This window comes from Equus przewalskii, chromosome 4 (genome assembly GCF_037783145.1).
Source record: "Equus przewalskii isolate Varuska chromosome 4, EquPr2, whole genome shotgun sequence".
NCBI lineage: Eukaryota > Metazoa > Chordata > Mammalia > Perissodactyla > Equidae > Equus > Equus przewalskii.
In genome coordinates this window covers 8,237,979-8,264,641 of record NC_091834.1, presented here as the reverse complement: position 1 = coordinate 8,264,641, position 26,663 = coordinate 8,237,979, and the positions used below count along the sequence as shown (strand labels likewise).

Here is a 26,663-nt window from a genome sequence, read left to right as displayed (position 1 = left end):
GTTTTCATTCAGATGACCTTTCCTGACCTCTTTGATATATTTGAATAAGAAAATGTCACGTGTTCAGTGAGCTTTTAGTGAGCACTGTGTGTAAAAGGATCTTATTTATGGAGCTGTAGATTCCCTTCTGTCCTGTCTCCCTGTCGCCCTTGTCTCTTGGATGGAGAAACTCCGGTATACTTTAAAATGTATTTTTAGGTCCAGGATTACCTGTATCTTTCAGCTTAAGTAGGTTTGTGTCAAAGCTGAGTAATGTCTATCATACACTCTGCCTTGCAGTAGGTTTGAATATTTCACATACACAAAACAGCTTGGACCAGGGGCACACAGACCTGGGCTAGTCCCCGGTCAGCTGCTTACTGGTCAGGTGGCCTTAAGCAAATACTTAGGTTCTCTCAGCTTTGGTTTTTTTGATATGTAAAAATGGAGGCAATGATCATACCACTTCTCAAAGCTGTTTAGGAAATGAGATAATGCATGTAGAATGCTTACCACAGTGCCTGGCGTCCAGCCCTAATGGAACATTAGCTGTAGGAACATAGGATTTTGACTTTAGAACATGAAATCGAGATATAGTTTATTTGAAGTACTTATCTTAGGATGGAACGGAGGGTTTGAAGGCTGTGTGGTTGGTATTGCAGCTCAGGAAAGGGAGGCAGAGGAGAAGGGAGAAACGTTCTGTGAACCTCCAGGCACAGAGAAAACCATTCTTCTGCCTAAGAACTTGTGAAGGGACCCTTGGAGGAGGCTTTCTCAATGGAATGTCTTGTTGCTTCGAAGGAAGTTGCAACCCCCACTTCCCGGAGACCTCTTCTTACTGCTGGTCCACTCTGTGTGGCATAAATGGACCTCCAGTTTTCTGTGGAGGGGCTGCCGCCAGTCTGTCTGTCAGATCTTTTTCTTCCTGTTAGATGGAATGTGATTAAATATGTCATTAATCTCCACGGGGCAGGTCAGAAGGCTCTGTAAACTCTTAAGATCCTAACAGTAGCTAAAACCACAGAGTTCTCAATATAAGCTGTGCAGATTGATCAGAAAGCAGGATGATGGAAGAGAAAAATGATTTACTCTGTCAGTGGTTTGGTAGCCTATTGATTTTCCTTGAGTTGTGAATTGAATTGCTACAGTTCCCAGTCTGGTATGGAGAGAATGCTACCCAACTCTATTATAAACAAAACAAAACAAAGCAGAATTGAGGTCATATTGTATATTAATTTCGTGTTCTGCTTTTTTTCTTCAAGTAATTTTATAAAATGTCATTTATTTAAAAGGACAATAGTGATGATAATTCTAACATCTACTTCATGATAATGATTTTCCATTTACAGAATGCTTTCACATTCTTTCTCAGCTCATCTTCAGAAAACCTGGTGTTTATAGTTTTAATTACATTTCTCATTAAGAGACTTGTTTTTTCTAACAAATTCCATAAATGTGTTCTTCCTTTCTATACTAATTATGCAGAATCTGTGAAGGATTTAAAATTCACTGGTCAGATACTGGTAAAATTGTTTTTTACACATTTCCTTGCTTCTCAATGCTGTTACAGAGATGGAAGGATTCTCGTTGGAAAGTATTATGTTTTGTTGTTGATCGATAAATACCTGCTCACAACTTTGGAAATTCACAAAAGTTGGAAAGTCACAAAGTTTAATAATATTTGTTTTTGAACCCTTTAAAAATTAACATTTGTGGATTATAAATAAAATTACAATGGACTATATTGTGGAATAATTACAAATATTTGAATATATTATGAAACACATAAACATTAATAAATGCTGTGTGATATTGCAGGAAATACCTTAGTATGACACATCAAAGATGAGTTTTTGTGAATTAGACCAAAGCATCCTAATATCTAGGTCACACTAATTTCTCTTATAATGTTTCGGCCTATTCCACTCCATCTAACATAAAATTATGATTCTTTTATGTTGTTTAACACACACACGCACACACACACATACAGAATCTTATTTTCCCAGCACCTACCATAATGTTGGACTCATGGTAGCGGTCTAGGGAATCCTTCTTCACTGTCTGTGTAGGGTTGCTTTTCTCTATGTGCTATTTTAGAGTGTATGTGGGGGAATGGAGTTAGGTCTGCTTTCAAACAATTGTGGTTTTCCTTAACCCTTAGCTAACACACACTTTTATTTTACCAACATGCTCTTACTTTATTAAGGAAATATTTACCATGAATAGTTTCTTCCTGTTCTGTCTCCCCAACACACTCCCCTTTCCTTCTTTTTCTCTTTCCTTCTCTCTCTCTCTCTCTCTCTCTCTCTCACACACACACACACACACACACACACACACACACACACACACACACACACGATTCTGAAGGATGCTTCCTCAGAGAGCTGAGATGGTGTCATGTAAGGGAAAGAATTTAAGACTATGGGTGTGGTGACATCTAGGTTATCCAGGTATTTATTGGGTTTCTATTCTGAGCTGTGGGAGATTCAGCAAGACCAAAGAAAGGAGACCAATGAAGTAGTTGGGAAGAGGAACCATGGATACCTTAAAAAGTCAAGTCACAATAGAAATTCACACAGAATAAGTGTAAAATGAGTAGTCAGGCCAGAGGTACTAGTGGAGGTGGGAAATGTTTTGTGAACTGGGGAATTGTTCCTGTTCCTTCCAGACAGATGAGAAACTCCTCGCCCAATTAGGACTTCAGGATTCCCTTAAATTATGTGGCCACAAGAAAGGTGGCTAAGAGTTTTTTTGTATCCTTATATACTTTAAAAATCAACAATTCATATATTGCTAAGAGCTTTGCATTCATTCAAAACACACAGATTGTTTCTTCTTTTAGCAAAGTGTTGCTCACTATTTGGGAATGAAGGTCTTCTCAGAAGTTGAAATGAATAAAGGAGATGCTCACTAGTCCTTCAGTATCTGCAAAGATTTATTTTGTGTGTGTTCAGAAAGCAGAATCTCTGCAGTAATATCTCCTAAAGTAGATATTTTTGATGATTGATGGAGGAAATAAATATTGACTAAGGCCAAAGGAAGATAAGATCAATACATTTCAGGCCACTCTGTTCTTTTCCCCAGATTCCTCAGTCTTGCACAGATGTTATAAAAGTATATACCTTTTGTAGATGCAAGTGCCTGCAAATTAAAAATATCTGTATATGTATAAAATTAAAGCATTGTGTAAAAACTTAAGTATCAGACTTCCTGATTTGTTACTGAATAAGTGGAAGATGGCTCTGTCATACGTAAAAATGGAAAAGGAAGTGAAGTTCGTTCACTGGTCCCGACTTTGCCTTTCTTGACTCTTCTCTTCTCTGTAGTACTCCTGGTGGGATCTAATGCTCACTGGACGCTCCCACCCCAATCCCAAAACCTGTTCTCAAGAAGGGATCCAACTTTAATCTGTTAGCACCAAGTTAAATCATTATTTACCTGCCCTGTTTTAAGTTATCTCGAGTTTTGGCATAAAAAGTTTTTGTCTCATCCAGAAGAATTTTCGGTGTTGACATGGGAGTGGAGACATGTAACCTTCTTGGGGGGAAAAGGATGTCTTTGAAATGAGACGAGAGCCCCTCGTTGAGCTCTCACTTCTTTATGTCTCAGGCACATCTGATTTGTCAGGATCATATTTAAATATATATCTCAGAAATACCCTTCCAAACTCACAGAAAGAGAGATTGAATGCTGAGTGAGCCTAGATGGGGAGAGCAACATTTGATAGATGTACAGTTTTATTTTATTTTATTTGGATTTTAAGCTTGAAAATCTAAAACCTCTTGCAAGTAGGTGGACAAGCAAATAGTAGGTAGAATTATGAATAATGTAATCATCTGTCTTCCTTGACATATGTTAAGAGGAGGAGAAATATCTTAAGAGAAGGAGGAGGTACAAGAGAAAATCGTGAATGTGAGCTGGGCAAGATTACGAAGAGAAGCAGCTAATTGGAGATTATCTGAAAATAAGACGTCTGCAGTCCTCCCAGGGGAAATCAAGTGCCAGATGAGAAGCATATTGTGAGAACACAGTGACTAACATAATCTTTTAAGAACAGTTACGGGCATGACGGCGTTCTATTACTTAAAGAAAAGAAATGAACCAGTGAATTGGAGAAGGATGAAAGGAAAATCCATGTAATAAGCACTAACCAGGGTAGACACACTGCACTTTTTTTGGTGAAACTGATTAAGCATCCGTGTATCCTGGTAGTGCCTCTTTATCAAAAGGGCTGTGAGATGTTTTAGTGGTTGTGGGTAGGAAAGAATCACTCCTGAAAAACTCTCAAAGTAACTTTTAAAATTCAGAGCAGAATTTTAAAAATGATTTTTGTTTGCCGCTGAGTGGCTGCAAAGTATTTGTGTCACAATCAAAAGCCACTGTACTGATGGTCAAATAAATTTTCATACTCGATATAAGCTAGAAAAGTCTCACATGGTTCTATAAAAGTGTTCATATAAAAAGTACGAAATCATAGTAAATGTTTTTAATCAATCAAATTAAGTATTGGCTTTGATCCTAGCTTGAAATTGAGGGTGGTGACGTACTTTCTAAGTGCTTGTGTTTAGTAAGTGTTTGCGCAGGGCGAATGGATATACCAGATGTATACTAGATAAAAATCTCCCCTCCAGCCAGTGAGGTCAGGCCAAGGCAGCTTTCACTGCTCAGGCTGCGGTGCTGACCCCTTCGAGATGGAGGCCACCACTTGTCCTGTATATTACCAGACTCTTTAGTCAAACTCTCATCCTAGGAGCACACCAGCCATTGGTGTCCCCAGAGAAACTCATCTATATGTATTCTGTGAGTGGGCTTGTCTTTCTTCTCAAAATATGCGTTGGCAGTGCTTCATGGAAGCAGAGAAATCTGTTGTTTGGTGACAGACTCTCTATTTCAGAAATAAAAGTCAACAAGTCCTCTTGCGCTAGCCTTGAACTTTGGGGAAGACCAAAGAAGTGCAGATCTGTGGTACCACAGCTCTCAAGAAAGTGGGTGAGCGTACCTCTGACCGTACTCTCCCAGTCGCCTGAAAGTTGCTTCTTGTTCACAGACGTAGCTTCTATGGATGTGGCTTCCAGAAGGCGATGGTTTTATTTCTCTGCCGCAATCAGTGTGGAGCCCATTGGCCTAGTGTTAGTGACAGCAGCTTTTGGTGCTGAAAGTCTGTGGTTACAGTTCGGTGTGAGACATTGAGAATTGCCGTGCACTCTGTGTACACGTTGTTGGAAAGTCACTTTGGCTGAAGGGCTGCCATAATATCAGAAAGGTGAGCAAGGAGCGGCTGTCAGCTGGTGGTGTTTAACCAGGTACATACAGAAGTGTCACCTCTGTACCTTGTAACAGAAGAAAAAAGAAAAGAAAAGAGTCACCTGCCTCGTGCCCAGAGATTTAGGGGTTGAGGTCTGGATGTCTGAGTAAAAAGAAAAAAAATTGTATAGGTGATTGTGTCGTGAACTCTCAATTGAGTTGCTAGAATACTTACGTCCGTTACCAGAAAATTTTTTCTTTTCTCCAAAGCAGTTATCCTAGGCTGCTGTTGGCTGTTGTCTTAAAGGATCCTTAGCAGCACCAGTGTGAACTGATCAAATTGAGGGAAGCGTGTTGTGTGGCAAAAACAGAGAATCACGAGGCATTCGGTCAATTACTCTTTAAGGGGAGATAGGAAACTGAAATAAATGGCCAGCGACGACAATAGCAAGACCTGAAAAGTGACTCTTCTCTGGAGGATTGTGTTGGTGATATTGTTAGTAACTGAGCAGAGGAGTTAACAGCGTGGAGCTGAAATGGGGGGGTACTGTCATAAAGCAGAGTCTCGGGAGTTCATAAAAGTGGGTGCTATTCGATAGCACGGCTAGTAAGGCTCATGACGCACCTTGTTTAATTATGAATGGCAACAGTAATTAACAGGATGTGTCGACTGCTCTGCGGTGACTGAAATTTCATTCAAGGTTCCTTTCCCTTTGCTGGTTTCATTCTGCTTTGTCGGAGGAGGTCCCAGGCCTGCAACTACGTGGACCTGACATTCAGATTTCAGATCTTGAAAAGCATATTATAAAAACCCAAGCTTTTCCTTGGGGTATTAATCGCTCTGGTTAAGAAAGACTTTTTTATTGTTATTTGTTTCTTTCTCAAAGAGGTAGGCAATTAGATAGAAAATGAAAGAAAAAGATCCCTGCATAATTGCCTTCTGGCCAGAACGTGTGACCTGCTGCCATAGAAACATCTCTCTGATCAGAGAAATGACAAAGCATAGTTCTGGTAAAGCAGGTTTCTTTGCCACACGCTGAAGGTTTAATCTTTTCTTTTTTTTCTCCCTGAGGCAGTTCCATCCGGCATTGTCAACCATGTCGGTTTAGCTAGAATGTCTCAAAACATCTGTAAAATACTGATTAAAATAGACACTATGGTACCTTAAAAGAAATGTGCTGTCTTTTCTGTGTCTCTATCTTGTTCCTAGAATTGCGTTTGCAGTTTTATTTAATGCGAATATGTTATTTAAACCTCCTTGTGTGATCCTTGCTGGATAAAGATGAATATCTTGGTCACGCTGGTCTAGAGAGATGGGCTCATGTGAGCTGCTGGCCCCGTTCTGTCATGGAAGAGTCATTCTTCTGGGGTGTGAACATAAATGAACCTTCTTTGTCAGTTGCGGGATCCAAAAAGGGGCCAGAAGACTCCGTGCCAGGAAGATCAGTTTCTTCTCCCAAACTCTCCATGCTGATGCCTCAGGTGTGAGGGAGGTTGTGGGGAGAAGCTAGAGACATTATGTGGATATTTTACCCTCCAGAGAAAGGGAAAGGGTATTTCAGCTCCTCTACGGGAATATGCAGAGTGGGGAATGTCCTTCACCCCCCAAACCCCTCTGCCCTGCCCTCAGCCCTCTGCCATGGCCTGGACTTGTCCTGGCTCCCCCCTAAGCCCTTCTGCTTGGGAGAGATGGTTCTCCTTAGGGTTCTCGCCCTTTCTCCACAGCACACCCGCTGCTGCTCTCTTCAATGGGTGGCTCTTCTCCGGGGGACACCCTCCTCCCTAGCCATCGGCTGTAGGTGATATCTAATGGTTTTCCTTTTCTCTGTGAATACCTTCTGTATTTATCGTGGACCCTATACAAAGGGTCCTATAAAATAGTTCCCCTTTTCTAAACCTCTGGCAATTTATCCCTTTATTGCATTCATTCTGGTTTCTCTCATCCTCCATTTTGTCTTTTTCACTTATTGTTACATGTGTCGATGTCTTGCCTCCCCAATTAGATCGTAAGTTTGCTGTGGACGTTCTGTAAGGTTTCTTCTCTCTGTCCTTTGTACCCCTGACAGGGCTGGTCTAATATTTGGTACAGTGTTTATGTAGATGGTAGGTGTGTCTTAGCTTGTGTTCTCTAGAAAACAGAGTCTGAGGCAAAACTTACATGGGAAGGCTCTATGAGGGGGTGCGATTCCAGAACAGCGATAGTGAGGGACTGGGGGAGCAAGACAAATATAAGATAACATGATGCCAAGCTGCCCATAGCTTCTCAAGAAAACGCAGTTAGTTGGTCTGTCACATACATTGTCTTGAAGATAGGGAGCCACTGTACCTCACGACAGACTGTCAGAGGGAGGAAAGGTGAGGATTGACCTTCCAGCTCCTTCTTGTCCCGTCTCTCGTTGGCCAAGGTCACCCCTTTGGGCTTTAAGTTCCTGTTTCCAGGCTGTGTTACCCAGTCCCTCTGGTCAACCTATGGGGAGCCAGATCTGCTACCCCACAGCCTGGTGCTTCATGGGAATCTGGAAGTGGTGGGCAGAGCCAGAGCCCCCATAATACCAGTGAAGGTGGACCAGGTACCAGAGCTGCCGTGGCTCCTGCACAGGGCTCGTCACAGACGTCGAGCCAGCACCATCACCCCTGGGGGACTCAGACACCTGGTGGTGTTGGGAGACAAGGTGGCAGTGGGTGCAGAGACTTTACCTGGAGTAAGCAGCCTGAGGAACAGTGTGGGGGGGAGGGCAGAAAAATCTGGAAAAGCACATAAATTGGGTCCAGTACAGCACCCAACACATAGATATTCATCAAATAACTAAATATAATGTGTTTAATAAATCTTTATTCGCTTCTGTTGGTTAATGGCCTCCTCTGTTTCTGCCTTACTGGTATTATTGGGAGATACAAAGGGAGATTTAAGAGTCAACACAAACTAAATGCCTAAGTGTTGAGGGATCAGAGTAGAGGAAGGATTAAAATGTGTGAGATCAAGGGAATTAATCAAAGAAGGCTTCCAGGAGGAGGTGAGTTTTGAGTTGTCTTTTGAAGGCTAATGTAATGGTAAGGATTTATAAAGAGGAAGGAGTTGTCTGCAAAGGTGTCTTGGAATCTTAGAATCTGAGCAAAATGCCAGGTTTGGGGGTAGATTTTAGACATCTGCTGTGATATTGTTAGTTCATAATTTTTCTAAAAATGTAACAACAATCTAGAAAATTGCTATTTATCCTTTGGCTTATAGTCCAAACTTTGGCAAAACCCAAAAGTTCTTTTTTGCTTTTGAGATTGGAAAACTTGAAGTTGATGGTAGCTAGTATTAACAAAGAGGTGGAGAAACATTCTTATACCTTCTTATATGTGTGTAAATAATTACAGCCTTTTTTGGAGATAAATTGATAATTTTTTTAATCGAAATTTGAAATACAAATAAATTATTGACCCAGAAATCCCATTTTTTTGAAATTTATATATGCATAAATATATTTACAAGATTATTCATTGCAGTTTTATTTCTAACCGTGAAAATGGGTTCAAATAAGATACCTATCAAGAGTGGAATGGATAAGCAAACTAGCGCAGGCCCATCATGTTAGATGTCTGTTAAAAGATGTAGGCCTATTTATACTGGTGTGGAAGGATCTCAAGACACGTCGTTACGTTGAAAATTCGAGTTGTAAGAGCATGTATGGTATGAGACCAGTCATAGAAGAAACGACAAAGCAAAACTAGAAAAACAAAATCCCCCCTAAGGACTGGGACATGAAAAGACTTTTCTCTTTTTACTCTTTTTGCTTCTGCGTGTAAAACTTTGTCTAAATTTAAGGGAGGAAAAGCTCTCAAAGCTATCATCCTTTAAATAAGAGTCAAAGATCATCTCCCAGAAAGGGTCAGAGGAACTTTTCACGTTAATGCTTAAGAATTAAAAAAGAAAAAAAAGGAAAGATAATTGGGACAGAAGCCATAGGTAGTTCTGTACCAATGGCATTTCACAGAACACTTAGGATGAGGAATTCTTTTTACGAATTGAAGAAAAACAAATGGCAACTGATTAAAGAAGGCCTTTTATAGGCTGAAGTAGTAGAAAGTTGGACAAGAGTATAAAAAATTAGAATACAATAATTCAATTCATTGTGGAAGGAAAGATTTTTTTTTAAGTAGAGTTACACTGAAGGCAGAATAAAAATTTGATTTTACTGTGCAGATTGACAGGTTTTATGTGGACAATATGGAAGATTTTATACAGACTTTGAGGTTCTAAGGATGCCATTGCAAATGTGGCGTTTTTCTTTTCTTGCTCTAACTTAAACACTGACCCCAGGTAGAAATAGAGTGGAAAAAAAAATCAGTTTCGAAGATCGGAGGACCCCTTTCTTCACATCCCCGATAGGGGTTCCGACACCTAGCCCCTCCTTCCGCACTTGCTGTGACAGGGGCCTCGCCTCCCACCAGGTGACCTGTTCTATGCTTGCAAGTTCCTAGTGCTCCATTGAAGTAAAATCTACCCGGGAGAAGGTTTACCTCTAATACACGTTAGAAGGAGCTTTAACATTGATCAAGGCCCAGTCCCCGCCAGAGACCAATTAAGTCCCTGAGAATGGGGCCCCGAGCATCAGCAGGTTTCTGTAGGCGCCCCAAGGAGATCCTGTGCACTGAGAACTGGCAGCCACTACGCTCCTGGAAACCCATCGGACTTTTACCGCGTGCTCTCAGGTTTCACCTTCATCTCTTCTCCAGGAAAATTACCCTCCAGTCTTCATGTGAAATGGCTTGTAATGTTTTAAAGGACTGTGTGAGAAATATCAGTTTATACTGAAATCACTGTAACAGCGCTTTTCTTTATAAGAAATTTGGTGAAATACAGTTGTAGCGACAAGAATCATCTTACAAGGAAACAGACCAAAATTGAATCATGGGATATTTGGTATACACTCATGGGCTTATATTTTTGTCTCTATACTTCAGTGAAGTTTGTTAACTTGAAATTCAAGGTCTGCTCAGTTGATACGGCTTTGGGAGTTTTGTGAGTCAGAAATCAGGTTCTTGCGAGTCTGCCTCTGTTTTTTAATGTCTCAGCGTTCTGCCTTTTGTAATGATTTAAAAACCAACCCAGGGCAGTGGCAGAAATAAACCAAAGGTGGGACACATACCTGGCTTGATTTAGTGGGAAATCAATCAACCAAAGACAGCTTTTTAAAAAGAAAGATATAATAGGTAAAATAGAAAGTTTTTGGTTTTGAGTTTACTAGGGAGAGCTAGAAATTATGATGTAGATGGTGTTAGAATCTAGGTTTCCTCCAAAAGCTTATGCATATTATTTTATACAGCAAGTGAAGGCAAACATAGCCTTGTGTTCACGGTTTCTATGGGACGGGAGGATTGTTTTTGTCTGGGGCAATTTTGTTAAAGTTGAATTTCTGACCACTGAAATGAGGGACCATCACAGGTCTCTCGTAAGGTGATGTTCGAACACCTAGAACAATGTGGGAGGGGGGTTAAGGCATTGTTCCCCACCCCTCAGAAAAAGCTAGGTTCCTGGACCCCTGTGTTGGGCATCGGTCTGAAGCTGGGGTGACCTGGTCCTCAGTCATGATGCCTGGAGACTGGGGTGACCTGAGAGAGGCCATTGGGTGACAATGGAGTTGAAGAGTGACCAGGCATGCATCTGAGAGGCCCTGCCGAGAGGCCAGCAGTGGGTGTCCGGCAGATGGAGACTTCTGGGGAGGAAGTGTCTTGAGGAGCCCCAGGTTTTAGTAGGAATGTAGCTGCCACAGGCTGTTAGTAGGAGGGAGCTGTGAAAAGCACTGGGCTGGTTATTGAGAGTAAGTTGCACGTCGGTCTTACTTTTGTTCCTGTAAGGGATATAAAATATTTCATCCATTTCTATTGGGGAAAATACAAGCCGAGTATTGCATCGTTTTAGCTGAAGTGGTCATAGTGGTGAGCAGTCTGGAAATCTTACCTTTTCCCAGTTTGCATGTCTCTTGATAGTCTGCACCATCGACTCTGACCTCTCTCTTGAATTCCTGCCTGGCGTTATTGCATTCATTCCTTCTCTGACTAGAAGGACCGTGTTCCACTGGGGTGGTCTGCTGTCCTTCACCCGCCTTTTGCATCTGGCCAGGGGTTGCACAACCTGCTTCACCACAAGCAGCTCTCAGGACATGTCACAGCTCTCGTTCCCCAACCCAGAGTGCTTCATTTACCTGATTTCCCCTTGCCATGCAGTGCTGTACGGAGGCTGAGGCGACAAGGAACTGACCAGATCCGTGCCTGTGACAGCCACAGTTCTGTCCCTGCCACCACACACAGCCATCCCAGTTAACTTGGGGAGACCGTTCTTTCTGAAGGAGGGTCGGTTCCATTTCTTTTCTTCTAATGCCTTTCAGAGAGTGCTTAGCCTTGGTGAGTAATGAAACTCTATGCCCCGTGGCCCCTTTCCAGCTGGGTGCAGTTCCAGGCTGCACTCAAAGCCAACACTAATGATGTCCCAAGCTTCTTATTAATAACAGAGTAAAGACATATGTGAGCGAATATTGAATATTAATTTTCTTCAATAAGAGGGCTTGTCTAGTTTGTTATGGATGCGAAGCTGTCTTGGTATCTATGGATGGAGCACTGGCACGGAGCCTCAGCTGTCAGGCGGGATGATGGTGGCCTCTGGCCGGAAGCTGCCAATTTTCTGGGACAGCTTTTCCCACATTCTTGCTAAAAAGCCTGTGCCCAGCTCAGTGGCTTGGCAGATAGACCCAAACCTCCTGGATTTGAACTGCTCCCCTAGAGAATCCGTGATCGCTCTATGGCGCCGTAACAGGTTCATCTTTACATGTTCTGTGTTTAGTTTTTCCCAGAAAAATCAATGTCTAAACGAGTTCGTGAATTTAATCTAGTGTGAATCCACTTAAGAGAATGTTGGGCTCTTAAAAAGTATCAGTTCCAGACATGCACGTGATCCATGATCCACTTAGAATAGTGCCCAGTACACAATATTACACAAAGGCTCTATGATTACTGAATTTGATTAATAAATTAATGAATTTGATTAATGAATTATTACAAATTATTAAAGCAACACTCTAAATTTCTTTCCTGGGTAGCACTTTTTTAAAAAGCAGATTTGTTGGGGGGCCAGCCAGGTGGTGTAGTGGTTAAGTTCGTGCACTCCGCTTTGGAGACCTGGGGTTTGAAGGTTCAGATCCTGGGCACTGACCTAGCACCGCTCATCAAGCCATGCTGTGGAGGCATCCCACATAAAATATAGGAAGGTTGGCACAGGTGTTAGCTCAGGGCCAATCTTCCTCACACAAAAAAAGCAAATCTGTTATTCTTCGTGCTTGAAAATGATAAAATCATTTCTTTAAAAATATTCTCTTATCAATTTCGTATCGTTCATATCAATTTATCAGTTAATTTAAATTTGGGAAGATTCATTGTATGTTAGGTCAGTGGTTCTTGGCTTTGCGTTAGGGATCCCACTCAAGACCAGTTAAATCAGAATCTTGGGGAAATGCTCATTTTGTATTGTTAAGTGAGAACAGCAAGTTACTAAATGAGTGCCTACTGCATAGTACCACTTTTCTTTTGAAAAAATGTGTATGCAGACATGCGTGCACACGGGAGAAGTAAAACACTTGGAAGATATGTGCCAAAATGTTGAGCATTTTTATTTCTGGTGGTGAAAGAAGACATTTGGTTTTAATTTTTTCTTCTAATTTTTCTGTACTTTTCCTACTTTGAAAAATGAAAACACTTTTATCAGAAAAAATAAATGTTAAAAATCAGCTGCAAGAGTTTTCCCCAAATAAAAATAAAACCCCGTCTAAAACAATCCAGTCAAAATGAGGAACGAAAATAAAAATCATTGGCATTCCAGCTTCGAACTCGCGTGCATTACGCAGTAGGCACTTCCCTGAATGTTTCTTGAGCGATTTGAATAAATGACTGGAGCTAAACAAAATAAACAAACCCCTGCTCAAGTTGGAAGGGGTTCAGTTGCTTTTCAGAGTCATCAAAGCAAATTTGATTTGTTTATTCCATTAAACTCAAGTTCGAGGTGGCAAGGCATTTGTATTACTGGTGAAGTGTGTTGGCATTTCATTTCATTTTGACTGACTCCAACTGTTTTTTACCAAGAAGAGCGGGCAGTATGCAGATAAGCAGGTTTCTGCATATGGGCTGTGGCTTTAGTTCTTGAAAATTAGTTTAACAGAAGAGATTCAGTCTGAAAGGTGTTCTCTCCAGCACGGGAGAAGACATGAGACGAGTCCACGTATGCCTTATGTTGAGGTAAAGTGGCTAAAGTACGGTGGGGACTGCCTACACCCCTATGTGTGTCCCTATGGCCAGCCCTCTGCACGGGGCCTGTCTCTGTCCACGGCTTTGCCACATGCAGCTTTGTTCTCTCTCTGCCTCTCCTTATTGCAGCTGTCTTCTCAGCCTGCAAATGAGCTCAAGTCTCCTCTGGCCTGAAATCACTTCCCATCTCTCTTGCTCCCTAGAGTTTCCATTCCGTCTCTCCCCTTTCTTTCACTGCCAACGAATGTCTCAGTGAGGTTGTCAGTGTTTACTGCCTGCTCCCAGCCAGAAGGACTTTCTCCCTCCTCTGGGCTCCCCAGGCACTTTGTCGGCACTTCACAGTGTCTGTGTCAGTCACACATTTCCCTGGGTGCGAGGCCAGGCGTCTTCCTGTCTTTGAAACATTTCTCTTTCTACCTCAGAATTCCTAGGAACACAGCAGGCCCCATGGGGACTCGTTTCTGGGGCTTCAGGGCATCCCTCAGTTCAAGAGTATGGAAAGGTTTGTAGAGGCTCCTGGCTTTTCTCCTGGAACATAGTGCCACTGAGTGTCCCGTGTTTTTTGATTATACGTCACATCTAACGTTAACCGTCTTTCCAACATTCGCTACAGTTTTCTCTCTCACCTGGTGTCTTCCCCTCCTCACAAAATTGTTGTTTATTTGTTTGCTTATTTAATACCTTTAGTGGGGCTATAAGAGGCGTGCCATAGCCCAGAGTCAGACAGACTGGGTCAAATCCCGTCTCTGACATGGACAAGCTCTCTGACTTTGGGGGGCGTTGCTGGACTTCCCTGTGCCTCAGTAGGCCCATGTGGAGAATCGGTATAACAATGGCCACTTTATGGGATTATTGTAGGATTAAAAGAAGTACAGTCTCGGGAGCCCCTGGCCCCTATCTGGGCCATGAAAATCACTCAGTGATGCTGAAGCGCATCCTGTCTTACTGGCTCCCTCCTTTCATACCTGAAAACAAGTTCGGAATAGAGAACCTCCAGTGAGTTTGTGCGATTCAAATTGATGTCCCAGCCGACTGCCAAATCATGCTTCATGAGCCTCCCGGGCCGTCACTGTGAAATCACCAACCACCGATAGAAGGCCATGAACGCCGAGGGTCTCCTCTCTCTGCTTTGCTCAACCAGTGTGATCTGTCCAAATAATTTGAAATAACAGAAGTATGCATAGCAAGTATTAAAGCAACAGATGGTGTTCCTGTGCCAGCACCTCTCTGTGCTGCCAAGTCACTCACACATCCACAGCCGTGGTGGAGGGGATGGGGAAGCAGCTCAGTTCTATCTTTGCTTGGAATTGCCATCTTTTTCTCATCTCTGATGCCAGTGTCTTCTCACCGGATTTACAAGAGAAGAAAAGTCTCACTGTTCTGGAAATGCTAGAAAACATTCCAAAACTTTCTTAGCGCTCTTCCTAGCAACAGATCCAATGACTTCTTCCACATTTCTTCTGGGTGGCACTGGTCTCATGGTGTTTGTCGCTTTCTGCCACCGCTAGCCATACCACCTTGGGCCATACGTCCACTTTCTGTGGCTCAGTTTTCTCTTTTATTAAATGGGCATAATAAAATCGCCCACGTCGTAAAGTTGTCATGAGGATTGATGTGCTAACCAGTTACAAAAGTACCTAGGATGGAATAAGCACTCAATATATGTTGCTATGTAGTCATGTTATCTATGTAAACAATGAGTGCACCTGTGAGCTGGTGGAAGTAATGTGGACTAAGAATCACAAAACTTACCTCTGGAGTGCTGTCTTTGCCACTTACCAGCTGTGATGAATCACTGAGAAGTCACCGACCCTTACTAATGAAACTTTATTTTTGTCTGTAACATGGCGAGAAAAATACTTATTTTTCAATATTGAGTGAGAATGTTTCTGTGAAAAATAAACCACAAAATGCTGTACAATACAAGGTGGTATTATTATCTCTCATCTCTCTTTGAGCAGAAGTTGCTGACTCTTAGTCGTCTTTGTGTTTCTTGTGACTCCCAGGGCAGTCCTTTGCCCCTAGAGGATCTAAACAGTAATTGTTGAATGAACAGTTTAGCAGTTCAGCACAGCTGAGACGAAAGAAGCAAGCCAAGAAGGGCTCTGAGTGTCAACAGAGATGGTCTGAAATCTACACAAATGCTTACAGGTTTTCTTTACAGACTGGCCCCTCATGTCCTCCCTCTGAAGCTTTCCAGTCTTACTTTACATAAAGTTGGCCCTGGAGGGACCAAAAGTATCCAATGAGGGGCCAGCCCCATGATGTAATGGTTAAGTTCAGCACACTTCACTTTGGCGGTCCAGGTCTGCAGGTTCATCTCCTGGGCGCAGACCCACACCACTCATCAGCCATGTTATGGCAGCGACCCACATATTAAAAAAAACGTATCCAGTTAGAGCAGTGAGGATGAGTTGCGTTGCTCCGTCCAGGCATGCTGACCACCGTGAGAAATTGCAGCTTGACAGCTAGACAGTAAGGGTGGAGACAGAAAAACTAAGAAAAGCAGACACGAGCTTTTTACAATAAAGAGAGATCTCATGAGGCTTACTGAAAGCTAAATTAGATGAAGTGGTTGAGCTCTTTGGAGAACACTTTCACACTGGCAGGGGTATGCCAGATGACCTAAAATGACAGATTCTGCTAATTTCCATGATTGCCTCAGGGAAGGATGAAGCTTTCCTGGCTCTGTTTTTTGCAATATGTTTCTCAAACATAACTTCTTGGTCTGCTGCACAGGTAATTACTCTAACTACCAAGTTCATGTTGCCAATTATCTCAGCTATGGCCTAATTTTCTCTAATGATGCTGAAACCTAATTCTTCCAGGTTTTGCAGTCTCTACCAAGTAATTGTTAAAACCTTTATCCAGGAAATGAATTGCTTGGTCCCGTCAGTTTATGTAGCTATTTATATCTTCAGGAGGATTTGCAATCCATTTGGAGAATTGGTAATTACCAATTTTAAATAATGACCTTGACACTAAAATAAATTCATTTTTATTTAACAATTTTTTCACTATTTTTTATACCACTGTCAGCTCTGTGAAATAATGTCCAATTCAGTGTTTTTATCATCGCGTAAACATTATTCTAGATGGCATGCTTATCTAATTTGTAGATGATGAGAAGGTGAGAGGCATAAGATCTTTTGGAAGGGCAGAATTGAGAAGTCGCAAGTTCTTGGCAAGTTGGAATAGTGGACTCCATTCTAAAAAGGTGAACTGTTAATGAGGTGAAAATAAAGCCTTCGCTTGGTTCTAACAAAAGTACCTACAAAAAGATAAGGGAGATATTCATTCTCAGTCTGATATGCAGCTATAAGAACGGCTGGTAAATGAGGTGCTATAATTTTAGTCCATGTGTATTGGGCCTTTGGGGCTATAGAGAACAGAGACTCACTCAGGGCACCCTAAGGAGGATACCACACAGCTACTCTGTCTGGATCTGGAGAGTGGGAGGTTACCAAGGTTGGAGGCAACTGCTAGGAGTGACTCGTCTCTTATGGTCTCTCTTCTGGACTTTCTGCTGGCCTCTGCATATTCAGTAGGTTCTCCTGACTCCCAGTATCCAATCCGAATCCCGGAGAGTGCTAGTTTGATTGACTTAGCTGATTATCATCTGTGGGTTGCCCTTGAGTCGGGTGCAGACTCCTGTTCCAGTCAGTGGCCTCCTCTGCTAAAACAACAGCTTATCCCTGCTTTTCTGAACAATGGGGTGGTTGGGGAAGTTTCCACTAGAATGCAAATCTGGATATGTCTCCAAAGGCCGGAATTGGGACCAATGAATGAAAGCTACAGGAAGAGAGATTCAATTCCATACAGAATTCCCTAAAAATGGAACGGGCCATAGGCAGAATAGATGGTTGGATATGATGACCTTCCAGGCCCCTTCCAATTCCCAAAATTGTATTTTTATTTTTATGATCACTCATTTCTTTCTGAAAGTGTCTAATGAAAACCATCTTTTTGCATTATTATTAAAATGAGCCATGAAGATAATTCTGGCACGGTAGAATTAGGTTATCGCCTAAGGTGTCAGAAACAGTAATGCTTTTGCATTAGCCTCTTAAATAAAATATATTTCCTATGTGGAATATTTGTAAATTAGATTTTATTATCGTCAATAACAATGCTATTTAAATAAAGGAAGTAATTTACATGATGTCATGGAGCAGCAAATTGCAACAAGGATACTTCTCTAAGATGATATAAGATGAGTGTAAGAATGTTTGGTAAAGTTTTTCCAAATGAATTGTAAGTGATGTTCTGTAGATTCCAGTGATGACTCTTCTGATAGTTGCCTGAGCTGAAGACTCCAAAATAGTGTAATTAAATCTCACCATTCAAACTCTACTGATTTGGGTGTGTGTGTGTGTTGCGAAGGGAGAGTAAGAATCATTCCATAAAATGTTAATCCTCTCACAAACAACAGAACTGAGTTATTTAATCTGAGACAATCTGAAAACACCAGGAAGACTCCAGGATGCTTCCACTTCCACTTTGCGGGTGTGAGAATGCATTGTGACAAAAAAAGACAAAGCAGGTAAGGGCGGAGTGGCGTTGCCTCCAGCTGCCTCTTAACTGCGTCCCCTCGAGGAAATCCATAGTTAGGAGAGAGACTAGCTTTGTTAAAATTCCAGTTCCACTGTTTTGGAGACAAGATTAAGCTCTCTTGGCTTCAGTTTCCTCATTTATAAATTGGGGGTAATAACAGTACTTAGGTCAGAGGATTCTTGTGAGGAGTGACACTTTTCTCAGCACGGTGGCTAGCTCATACAAAGTGCTCAGCAATTTAGCTACTAGGGTTATTTTTTATCTTTATTGTTCCTTAAGGGGCGGAAACCCTGAGGTTATGCTGTCCCGTGCCCAGAGAGTCAGTGGCATCGGTCCCTAGTCAACAGTGTGGCTCCATGTCTTCGTATCATCCCCAGCCCAGCCTGAAATGGAGCTGCGTCCGGCCCCACGCAAGATCTGACTTTGTCCTCCCCGCAAGACTTGATTCCATCCTGGTGTTGGTGCTATGCTTGGATGTTGCATAAATCACTGTACCTCTCTAATCCTCGGTTCCCTCCTCTCGAAAATTGGGGATCTACTTAATTTTGTAGGGTTTTAAAATTTTGGATGCTATTAATTTAAATTGTATTGGTTTTAAAACAAACTTGAGTTATCAGGTGCAAAATATGTAAAGAAGATGGAATGTTAGAGCTAGATGAGTCATCGAAGAACATACTTGACTTTCTCTTTGGAAAAATTGCCTATGTGTGGGCTCCATCCCTTTGAGATTCTGATTTAATTGGTCAGAGATTTATTTGGCCTGGTTGGGGCCAAGCCATCAATATTCTGTAAAAGCTCTCCCAGGGGTGCTCATGTGCCCACAAGGTTGAGAAGCTAGCAAGCCCAAGGTCAGACTGTCAGTGAGGGAGGCAGGTCTAAAACGCCCAGCTCCTGCTGTTGTCACTACAGACTGACCCCAAGTTCTGGTTGAAAACAGGTTTTCTGAACAATCCTTTCTGTGATTTGTACCCTTTCTCATAAAAGTGAGGTGTTAAATAAACACCCCTGTTAGTTGGTTTCCGTTTAATTCAGGTTTCCTTCTCTGTAGTTCTGTCCTGACCTTGTGCTTGTTTTCTTACAATGATGTGTTCAGCAACCTCTTTATCCCCGGATGCCTTCTCTTCTCACCGGCTTCAAAGCTCCCTCTAAAATGTAATTGCGTTGCTGAGTTCCTCTCCGACACCATGAACCTTGATCAAATACTTAGTTCTTGATTGTTTGTTCTTTGCATTCTGTGTTAGATTCTTCCCAGCCGTGGCCTGCGTTGATGGGATTGTAAAGCTCCGTGTATTCCCATGAACTATTAAAGTAGAATAAGATTAAGTGCCTTTTTTCCTCTTTGATTTGTGTACACAGTGGTTTCCTGCTATTTAAGAGTCAGTCAGTCTTCTATCCTGTACCAAAATGTAATTGGAATTATGTTACCTTTTCTCATTACCTGTTGCCATTAAATGGCTTAAAGTTTCTTAGACGTTGATGTGGTGAAGTACAGTAATGCTTGGTTAAAATTAATTGCGGAATTTAATATGTAGTAAGTTCCCCTTGTGCATTTTAGTCGGCCAGTAGAATGAAATCTCAGCTTAATAGAATTCACCCACCCAAAACAACTGACAGCGTTCTGTGTTTTCCTTTCCTTTTCAGGAATCTTTTTGATCTTCTTCCTCAGCATCCCCCCGACTCCTGTTTGCTGAAGACTTTGCCAAAGCTGCTCTCAGCTGTTGGCATCCTGCTGAGAAAAGGACGGCTTCAGAAATCAGGGAAACTTTCTGAAAATTCCCGGCCCAGTGGATTTTCTGGAGGTGAGAGTGAATCCATTCTCTCTCTGTCTTTAGAAATCTGAATTACCTTCTCTGTCTTCCAAAATCTGCTTCTTGGACAAGAGTGAATAGGGGAATAGGTTATTGAAAATTCTCTATAAAGAATTGAGTTTTTCTTTTTCAGGAGAATTTTTTAGTAGCGACAAAGGAAATCTATTGGCTATTTTGACCAAATAGGAATTTATTTGAAGTTGTAGCTCTGATCTATGAAGACTTATTTGAACACACACACGTACACTCTAAAAAAATCAATAACATTTCTCTTCTCGGAGAAATTTCTTATACATTTAGGGTCTCTATCAGCCTTCATATCTGCCCTACCCTGCCTTCTAGAATTGTTTTAAGGATCAAACAATATAATTTCTGTGAAAGCACTTTGTAAACCAAGAAGTATTATTTGCGTAAGAAAAACAAGTACTATTTCCAGGCATTTATAATCTCCAAAATACTCTCATACCCTCCAATCTGTTTTCCTCTGTAGTTTGATTCATTTTTAATTCGATTCCATGAACTTTGCTAGGATCTCAGGAAGCAAAGGTTATTGGCAAGTCCTTACATTCAAGGAATGTCTGTCAATTGCAGGAGACAGACACAGCCATATATATGATCAACTCCAATATGGTAAAAGTATAGTGAGAGTGCATCAAGGAATGGAAACGGCATTGAATGCAGTGTGGGGCCAGAGGACTGTGTGTGTAAAAGCAGGCTTCCTGGAGGAGGTGACCCCTGAAAGGGCCCTTGAAGGATGAATAGGAGTTAGCGTGATAAAGAGCAGGTTGGGTGGAGGAGGGCATTGCAGGCAGGAGCAGGAGGTAGGGCTGTGAAACCCACATGTGGAAATAATAAGTTGTTCAGGATTGTTGAACCATAGGTATGGGTCGTGTGTGTGTGTTGTAAGCACTGGGGGGTTTTAGGCTGGCAGTCATTGGCATTTTAGGTGTGTTATCCTGGAGAAAGTCTAGTAAAAGAGCTGGAGGTGAGCGAGATTGAAGGAAGGAAGATTCGTTTTGTAATGATCTGGGGAAGAGATGAGGGAGCTAGAATTAGGGTAGAAACAGTGAGGAACAGAGAGAGAGAAATTTGAAAGAGTTAGAATATGCTGGATTTGGTGACAGTTTGGGCATCCGCAGTGAGAAAATGTCAGGACTTGGGATTCTTAGGTTTCTGATTGGGGTGACAGAGAGCGTGATGATGCCACAGAGGGAATTTAGTGGGGAAGTGGACTTATTCTTGGGGAGGAAAGGACTTTGAGGTATATATGGGACATCTAGATAGAAATGCCCACCAGCTGGAAATGTAAGTGTGGAGGTTAGGGGAGAGTTCAGGGCTAGAAACATTTATTTGGCAGTTACAGGCAATCGTTAAAAATCTGTCTTAAAATATAAATTTGATTTTGTACTGAAGCCTTCAGTATTATTCATCCATATACTTAAAACACAACTCACCACATTCTCAGTTTCCACTTTATTGTAACATTACCTACCATTCTTTTTGTATCTGTAACTTGTCGGTCTTATTTTCGAAAGGCATAATAAATTAGAATTTTTCCTAGGGAAAGATGTGGTGACTTTTTTAGTTTGATGAAAGGAAATTTAAACCAGTATTTAAAAAACAGTATAGGGGCCAGCCCCTTGGCCTAGTGGTTAAGTTTGGTGCTCTCCTCTTTGGTGGCTGGGGTTCGATTCCTGCGTGTGGACCGGCACCACTGGTTGGCAGCCATGCTGTGGCAGAGACCCATATACAAAATAGAGGAAGATTGGCACAGATGTTAGCTCAGGGCCAATCTTCCTCAGCCAAGAAAAAAAAAATGTAAACCCTAAAATTTAGGAGAATTACAAACCAGTGCCACTCTCCATTTTAATTCACTGTAGTTACATAAATTATTTAAGAAAGGGGCTTTCCTTTGGAAAGTATAGGTTTTCTTCCTGTATAAATCATGGTTTCGTGTCAACTTCTCACTGTCATTGCCCTGCCCAGAATTTGAGCTTGGCTTATGGGGGACTGAGCAGGATCTTTCTCACATTCTTCAGTGGGGTGGTGCCAGGGTCCCTCCCTTGGGGTCTTCCCAGCATCAGCCCAGTTCGTCATTCAGGGGGCCTGTTCTAACAGAGGCTGCACTGTTTCAGATCAGGCTACCCGAGCTAGACTTTTGAAATACATTACTCAGAGCCTTCTTTGAGGGAATGTCACGGGTAAAAATTTTAAATTCAAATAGTGCTTACGATAGTACGATTTTGAGTGAATTTTATTTGATTATATGGCCTTAATTAGCTTCCTGACTTTTTTCCTTAAGACCTGTTGGAAAGTTGCGGACGGCTCCCTTTTTACTCTTTCTAGTCCAGTTCACTACTGTCTTCCCAGAAATTTTAAAGATCAGCTAATCTATCACTTTCATTTTTCTATGTGAGAAAATTAATTTGAAGCAAAATTAAGTAACTTATTTAATGCTAACAGCTGGAGCCAGAGCCCTGGTCTGGTCTGTCGAAACGCATTCTGCCCTTTCCACGGCTTCGTTTTTTTCTCTTATTCCAAATCTTTATTGAAATGCAAAGTTTTCTGTGTGTCATAAAACAGGAAGTTGAATTAAGTAAATCAGTTCACACTGCTGGCATGTGCTTTGGTTAATCTCTCTACATTCAACAAACAGATTTTGCCTTAATACTTTAGACTCTGATTAACGTTTTATTATTTTTAATTTTTAGAATTTTTTTTAACATGGATTTGGTTTTTGGCATCCTCTGTTTCTCTGTATCAGTTCTACTACTAAAGTGAAGGATTGGAAGAGAATCAAAACCACCTGTGTTTAAATTCCAGTTAAAAAAGGATAGTCATCTTGGGGTTGGCCCAATGGCGCAGCAGTTAAGTTTGCATGTTCCACTTTGGTGGCCTGGGGTTCACCAGTTCGGATCCCGGGTGCGGACATGGCACCACTTTTCAAGCGATGCTGTGGCAGGCATCCCACATATAAAGTAGAGGAAGATGGGCACGGATGTTAGCTCAGGTCCAATCTTCCTCATCAAAAAGAGGAGGATTGGTGGCTAATGTTAGCTCCAGGCTAATCTTCCTCAAAAGAAAATGACAGTCATCTCAACATGCATCATCTAGCCAATTTCCCCCTAGTCAATACTTTCAGTAACAATGTATTAGGCACTAAACAATGCAAGTGCTGGCCGCACAACCCAGTTTCCTGAAACATCCTATTTTTTTTTCCAGTTTTATTTCCCCTTCTTAAATAAAAGACAACTTTCATACGTAAAAAAAGGATACTCATCAATTATTTTAAAACCAACACTTTTAAGCACAAGATATTTCTCATTTGGTCAAATATGTTGGAATACCCACTGAATTTTATGTATAGAAAATGAATTTCTGGAAATGCTGAGTTGGTGTAACTTAGAATGACGGCACGTGCATGCAAGTTGTAGGTGGTCTCAAGCACAATGAATTGTTCTCTGAAGCTCACAGAATGGTCAGTCATTGCTGTGAAACCAGTGGGCTGTAAATCGTCAGGGTGCGTGTACAAAGCATGATTCACTCATTCCGAAAGCGGCCAGCGACAAAAGAAGTCTCCACTCGTTTATGTGCAGGACACAAAAAATATGTCTGCCTGTTTTGTTCTCTCTCTTTTTCTGCCTCTTTCTGTCTCTGTCTGTCTCTGCGTCTCTTTTTCTGTCTCGCTCATATTCTCTGTGTGATAGACATTCTAAAATGATGTCTCCAAAACATGAGGCCCTGGAGAGTGTGTGTTTCTGGAACTGGCGGTGGAAACAGTCTGTCCTGGATGTGGGAAGCAGGTGAACGAACCCCCTTCGTTTGTTAAGGGGTGGGGACTGTGAAGGTGTTGTCTGACAGGCTTGCCCCCTGCGTGGCTTGGCTGCATTGGGCACAAGGATGACATGAAGAGGGATGGACAGATATGGAAGCTGTTGCAGGCAGTGAACACAAGACAGTGTGGTGGCTGGGAAAAGGCAAATCAGCTTTCACCACCGTAGTTTGGCTTGGTGTTAGGGTCTTCTGACCTGTCTTACTGTGGGCGGGGTACAGAATGCAACAGTTTGGGGTGTCTGCTTTCTCATGGCATTCCAGGGTGAATGTTGCAAGTACCTTTGTGCAAACAAAGCCATGGATAGAGTTTCTGTTAGTTTTGGAGTTGCCACTGAAAAGTACTTAGAGTTTGAAACAATGTTCAAGACTCCCCTCCTTGTGCACTGTGGTTAGACCCCAGAATTCCTGTGGAGGAGGGTTGTTTGGGAGAAAACTCTTATTAGAAAAAGTAGAAGCCAGAGGTGAGTTGCCAGGGTGACACTTTTCAATGGGCAGTCTTCCATCAGGCTCAAATCATATTTAACAGTAAAATGTGTTACCTATGCCCTTCTGTCATGTGGGATTTTAAAAAGAAAGGGGAGAGGAAACGCTGAGCTGCCAACTTTTGATACAAATTCAATCCCACGGTAGCGGTCATAGACTGCCTCAGCAGTTTGTGGGCCCTTTCGGTGGAGGACAATGACAACGGATTTCTAATCAGATAATGTCCTGCTACATTTGAATTTTCACTCTCCACTGCCTTTTGTTGTCTGAGTACTTTTGAAATTATTCTTGATTCAGGTTTATTATTAACTTTTTGAACTCCAGCTTCTGCACGGATATCTTGCTGCTCGTGTTAAAATGAGAATGGTGACTAGAGAATGTATTTGTGTTTGTTAATAGACTAGCAGGGCCGCTTAATATGAATTAATGACTTTTCACATTTCCACATAATATGAGCTGGATTCATTATCCCCCAGGGATCTATTTCAAATTCCTACCCTAATAAACCATTCTTGCTAGTTGTTGGCTTTCTAGCTTTCTCAAAGCTCCTACATAATGGATAAATAGGTAACAATAAATAATAAATAATTTTTATTTTCCACTTTAAAAACATTTTAGTTTGTTCTCATTATACAATGGAAAATGAAACAACTTGCTTTTCGTGATCAGTAGTCTAAGTATTTGTGCTGTTTCTTTAAGGCAAGAACCATCCTGAGGCAATTATGTCTTTTTAATACGGTTTAGAGAATAAAACCTTGGATGAAAGATTGAGGTTAAAAAAATTGTTGAGGATGCAGAACTACTTATAGGGTTCATTCATCCTTGGTAACATCTTTCATTTACAGGACATGTATTTTGTCATTGACAGAACTATACAAACATGACAGTATCCACTCGGGTAATAATTATCTGTTACCAGTACTTCAAATTATTCTCTCTTCTCTTTCCTCTCTTTGCTATCAAAGTTTTCGTGTTTTGTTTAGAGTTGTCATGTTAGTGTGTGTATCACACGGAGAATGTGACACAGAAAAGGGACAGAGCCAGAGAGAAAAAGGGAGACAGAAAGAGGCGAAGAGAGAGAGACATAGAGGCAAGAGGTAGATATTCCTCACTTCCTGCACAGAAAACAAAGCGGGGCTGGGCCGGTGGCACAGTGGTTAAGCACGCACGTTCTGCTTGGGCGGCCCAGGGTTCTCCAGTTCGGATCCCAGGTGTGGACATGGCACCACTTGGCAAGCCATGCTGTGGTAGGTGTCCCACATATAAAGTAGAGGAAGATGGGCACGGATGTTAACTCAGGGCCAGTCTTCCTCAGCAAAAAGAGGAGGCTTGGCAGCAGATGTTAGGGCTAATCTTCCTCAAAAAAAAAAGAAAGAAAACAAAGCAGTATTTATAGTTCCTTTCCCCCCTCAATTTGATTTCTTTGGCATTAAAGCTACATGGTTTCTGTAAATTACAAATCCATAAACAAGTACACAGAACCAGATGCTAAGTTGGAGATCAGACAACAGAGTCACTGTAGTTGAGCTGTGACATGCCACCTAGATTCTTGCCTGCTTCAGAACTGAGGCACGCTTTCCCCAGCTTCTGGGAGTGTTGACAGCTAAGAACTCACAGCTGGGTCCCTCCTTGTTGATTGCCCTCAGCCTTTAGCTAGAGTGTCTCACTCAAGGTTATACCACCCACCCAGGGCAGCAGCGTACATTCAATGACTGGTTGAAATGGGGACACAAAGGCCCTTTCCCCAATTCAGGACAACTCTGCAGGACCTGTAGGGTTGGCTGGGGCTTTTGTTGTGGCTGCACCCCAGCCCAGCTTCTCCGCTGCCTTGTCCCACTTTGTTCACTCTCCCAAACATGCTGAGCCCAAGGGCCCTCACCAGTAAGATTCCTGCGTGGAAATCCTCATCTCAGAGTCTGGCTCTAGGGAACCTGACCTACAGCAGCCACCACACATGGACCATGCCATGAGTGCGTGTATGAGTCTGTGATCCTGCATCTTTATGCACTGTGATTAGGTCCTGGCTCTGGAATCATAATCCAGATCTCTGACAATCTAGCCCAGGCTCCTGTGAAAAATGGGGATGACAATACCTGCTTCTTAGACGTGTTGCCAGGATTTGGTAGCAAAGTATTCAGTGCCTGGCCCACAGGAAATATTCATCAAATTATAGCTTTTATTGTAATTACCTACAAATAATCCATAGATAGTGCACTGAGAATGTATTTTAACGTCATTTTTATCATAACATTTATTTTAGTAGAATGTGGAGGTTAGTACAAGATGCTTCAGCTGCAAATTTCAATAATTCTTCTACCATTGTTAGTCCCCTTTTATAACGTGTGGGGAGAAATTGAGCAGGGTTCCAAAGGGAACCTAAAGTGGTTAAAGAGATGAAAAGAAAGTCCTATGAGTAGAAGTTAAAGGATCTGGAATTGTTTGAGATTGGAAGATAGAGGCATAACTTGCCTTCCC

General features: G+C 41.9%; 1 protein-coding gene across 34 annotated transcripts in view; it reads left to right on the top strand.

Moving 5' to 3' along the window:
* Nucleotides 1-26,663, top strand: part of NRCAM (neuronal cell adhesion molecule) — a 252,099-nt gene that overhangs the window by 33,738 nt on the left and 191,698 nt on the right. For all 34 annotated transcript variants that reach the window (XM_070615391.1, XM_070615376.1, XM_070615408.1 and 31 more), the window contains exon 2: nt 19,705-19,862. The gene's annotated coding sequence lies outside the window, so the exon portion shown is untranslated. The remainder of the gene's footprint in view (nt 1-19,704; nt 19,863-26,663) is intronic.